The sequence below is a fragment of the Corapipo altera genome, unplaced genomic scaffold (genome assembly GCF_003945725.1).
Source record: "Corapipo altera isolate COAL_440 unplaced genomic scaffold, ASM394572v1 205, whole genome shotgun sequence".
NCBI lineage: Eukaryota > Metazoa > Chordata > Aves > Passeriformes > Pipridae > Corapipo > Corapipo altera.
In genome coordinates this window covers 57,901-61,496 of record NW_020885046.1, presented here as the reverse complement: position 1 = coordinate 61,496, position 3,596 = coordinate 57,901, and the positions used below count along the sequence as shown (strand labels likewise).

The following is a 3,596-nucleotide window of genomic DNA, read 5'->3' as shown; positions in this document are numbered from 1 at the left end:
ATTTTCCTGGAATTCCACTGGCCCACACGACAGGAACAACTGCAGCTGCTCTGGAATCATCCCAGCCCGCCGGGTGCCCTGGCAATCAGCTCCCAGAGTGCAACGAGGACACACTCAAGGCTATCTATTCAAAGGATCTGCCAGCGCTAGAAAGGTTCTCACTATCCTTCTTCCACAAGTAACTCAGGAAACTTCGTTTGCCAAGAGCCTCCGGGATGATTTCCTGCTTTTGTGGCTCTCTTTAAACTATTTTTCTCATAACTATAGCTGGGACCATCACCTGCCCTTGTTGGACCTGTGTCTGACCAGGACACGTGCAAACCAAACGGTGGGGACTGGAACACACACCTTGCAGAGAAAGGATCTCCCCGAATAATCCTTTCAGTGTGCGCTGGAGTCCTCGGGGTGCCCCAACCCGGGGGGCACCAACAGCACTGTCCCTCCAGGGGGCCCAATTTGGTCCCAAGCTTTCAGTAGACAGCCCAAAAGGCATTTCAAGAGTCCTTCTTTGGAACTTCAAGGACCCAGAACACAAAGGAAACCAAAGACCTGTTCCCAAGGCCAAAGAAACCTCTGAGTCTGGACTCTCAGATTAAGATCCCAAACACCAAATAATACCCCACCCAACGTGGACGGGTAGGAAGCCACAAGAAGGCCTCATTTCTAAAGGCAGGGGGATCTTGCCTGTGTCCCAGACCGCTCCGGGGATCTGAGGCCCTTCCCGAGAAAATCTCGGTGCCGGCGTGAAGGCCCAGAGATCCCTTGGAGCCACGGGAGAGCAGGCACAGAGTCCCTGCTGGGGGCCAATTCTGCTGCCTGAAATCAGCTCTGCAAAGAAGCCTCTCAGACTCAGCTGGTGAGTTTTAGAAGCCAGGCATTCCCACACACTAAGAGATTTTAAGAGCTCGCTGACTGAAAAAACATCGAGCTTTTATCGTGGACATCTGACCTCCAACAGACAGCTCCTTTCCCCTCTCAGTACAAAATGATTTCCATGGCAACATTTCATAGGAAGGGCCCGGGACCCCCAGACTGTGCTTTCCAGAACAGAAAAGAAACAGAAGGAAGGAACTTTGCACAAGTGTAACACACTCCAGAACAGACCTGACTAAGTTTGCTCTTTGGGTTCCAATCCAGCACCCAAAAACTCTAGCAGGAGAGCTGGCCCGTGATCCGTGGGACCCTGAAAATCCATCTTACCATGGGCTGGAGAAAAATCCCAGTTGGACGAGTCCCTCGTGCCTGCAGACGCCTGGGGATCCTTTCTATCCCCACAGGAGAAAGGGGGACCTCGGGGCCGCTCGACATCCTGCTGAGACAGGGACGGGTGACGCTACCGGCGCCATTTTGGGAAGGGGCGGCGCCGCCATCTTAGGGCAGGGCAGAGAGTGACGAATGACGCCACCGGCGCCATTTTGTGTAGGGGCGGTGCCGCCGTCTTGGGGCGGGGAAGAGGGGGCGGATTATCCGCCGGCCGCCATGTTGGGTAGGGGCGGAGAGGGGCGGGAGCGACGCTGCTTCCGCCATTTTGGTTACAGGCAGCTGAGGGGCGCGCCGGCCAATTTAGTTTAGGGCACGAGCGGGGAGCTATAAGAGGGAAGCTCTGCCTACATAAAAATTTTCGTAATTTGTTATTCACTGCTTTTTTTTTTTTTTTTTGGTGACGGGGGGAGGCTTCTCTGTTTTTTTTTTTTTTAATACAGGCATAATAACGTTATTATTTACCTAATAACACGTAAATGTCGCTTCAGGGTGCCTCATAACGGCGCTTTCCCTGCTCAGAACGACAGACTCTGCTCCAGCCCCTTCAGCAATCGTTAATTAACTAATCAAGTGAGTAATTCCCCGCTCCCTGGGCGCGCTGAGGGCGGTCCGGCGGTTGCCATGGTGACCCGGCCGCCGTGAGGCGCGGCGGCCGCGCTTTGCGGCAGTGCCGTAAGAGCCGGCGGGATCACCCGGCCGGGGCCGCTCCCGGGCCGCGGCTCCGGGACGGGACAGCGGGACGAGGAACCGGGAGAGCCGGTGAGAGGGGGATAACGGGGCATGGAGCGGGCCCGGGAGAATGGGGCGGGCACAGCGGGAGCGGCCGGGCGAGCCCCGGGCGTGGGTGCTGCGGGGGCCGCCGGGGGCTCTGCGGTACCGGGACACGGCGATACCGGGAACGGCGTGCGCGGGAGCCCGGGGACAGGGAGACACGGGTATCCAGGTGCCCAGGTATCCAGGTGCCCAGTTATCCAGGTGCCCAGTTATTCAGGGGTACAGTTATTCAGGGGTACAGTTCTCCAGGTGCCCAGGGTTGGAGTCCACATTTCAGCAAGTTTCACCCTAAAACAAGCCCCGGGTCCTTAATGGATGGGGCTCCCGAGGGGTCAATTACCTGCAGTTTGGAGTCTCAGATTATTATTATTATCTCGTCCTCTGCCTTGCTGTGGAACCTCCTGCGTATCCAGGGAAGTGTTTTAATTGTCTTACCCCAATTAGTCCTTTTTCTCTGTGCCCGAGTGTTAAATAGAAAGTGTAATTTGTAATTAAATTTAGAATAATCGGGTTTTCATAAAATGCATAAACAGCCCATTAATAGCTGGTTTATGCTATTTAATGCTATTTTGCAGTATTTTTGGGCAGGTTATTTTAGTGTCCACATGTATCCTAATGTTAATTCCTCATTTAATGGCAATAAAAGTGTTTGGGAAGAGCAACTTGGCTTTACTCAAATAGGAACTGATCCCAGACTGTTAAATCTGCCTAAATCCCAGCCTTAAACAGAGCAGTTCAGAGAGTCACCCGATTATTTTATCAGATGAACACGTTATTTTTAATTTTTTTTGGTTCATTTGCTGATCTAAAGAAGTATTAACAGGAAGCACTTTGCTCGTGGCAACTCCATTTTTCCCACTCGGAAAGTTCCCTTTTCTACAGGAATCCGTCGCTTCCCGGAGTTATAAATAGCTGGGATGTGGGAATTCATGTGGAATAACCCCCTGGCTGCTTTTTTGGCCCATCTGGCAGTGGGACAGCGTCGATTTGCTCCTGTGAAAAAAGGGAATTATTGATCTGTCTGGGACAAAAGGGGAGTTTTGGTGCTCTCGGGGGCCACAGTCGCCGTTTGCCGGGGGCCGAGCTCTGCAGTTGGAATTCTTTGGGAATTAAGATGTGGTTTTTCCTCAAAAGGAAGCTTTTCCTGAAGGCCTTGAGGCACCACAGGAGAAAAGGAGAAGGAAAGAGGTAGTTCTGCTTTTCCCTCTCTCTCTCTCCCCAAAGCCTTGGTTTGAAATATCAGGGGTTGGAAGAGGCTTTTATGTTGTTTATTGGCATTTCTCAGCTCAGTTTTAGTCATTTATGGTTCATTTCCTCCCCAAAATCGGGTGGTAAAAGAGTGAAATGGGTATTTTTGGTTGCTTTGGGTGGTTTTGTTGTTCTGTTGCATCTGGACACCTTATTGCTGGTTTTATTCCATTTTTATGATGATTTCACTGTAAATCAAGGAGGGTTTTTAATCGTGGCTCTTTCTGTATTGGTTAAAATTTTTAATTAGTTTATTTTTGTGATTTTTCTATTTGTGATTTTTCTATTTGTGATTTTTCTATTTGTGATTT

At 51.0% G+C, this 3,596-nt stretch overlaps 1 protein-coding gene and 1 long non-coding RNA gene across 4 annotated transcripts in view; one reads left to right on the top strand and one right to left on the bottom strand.

The window, feature by feature from the left end:
• Window positions 1–365: 365 nt before the first annotated feature.
• On the bottom strand, window positions 366–1,895 carry LOC113959532. Of its 2 annotated transcripts, none has more exons than XR_003531836.1 (3): window positions 1,726–1,895; window positions 619–1,312; window positions 366–514 (listed from the first exon to the last, which is right to left on the bottom strand). It is a non-coding gene; the product is annotated as an uncharacterized LOC113959532 (long non-coding RNA). The 2 variants fall into 2 exon arrangements; XR_003531837.1 differs by having other exon boundaries at window positions 619–1,309.
• Window positions 1,896–1,915: 20 nt separating this feature from the next.
• The window catches only part of WDR7 (WD repeat domain 7), a 32,431-nt gene continuing 30,750 nt past the window's right edge, over window positions 1,916–3,596 (top strand). Inside the window, exon 1 of one of the 2 annotated variants that reach the window (XM_027668592.1) lies at window positions 1,916–2,022. The gene's annotated coding sequence lies outside the window, so the exon portion shown is untranslated. The remainder of the gene's footprint in view (window positions 2,023–3,596) is intronic. The other variant, XM_027668591.1, reaches the window with a different exon arrangement.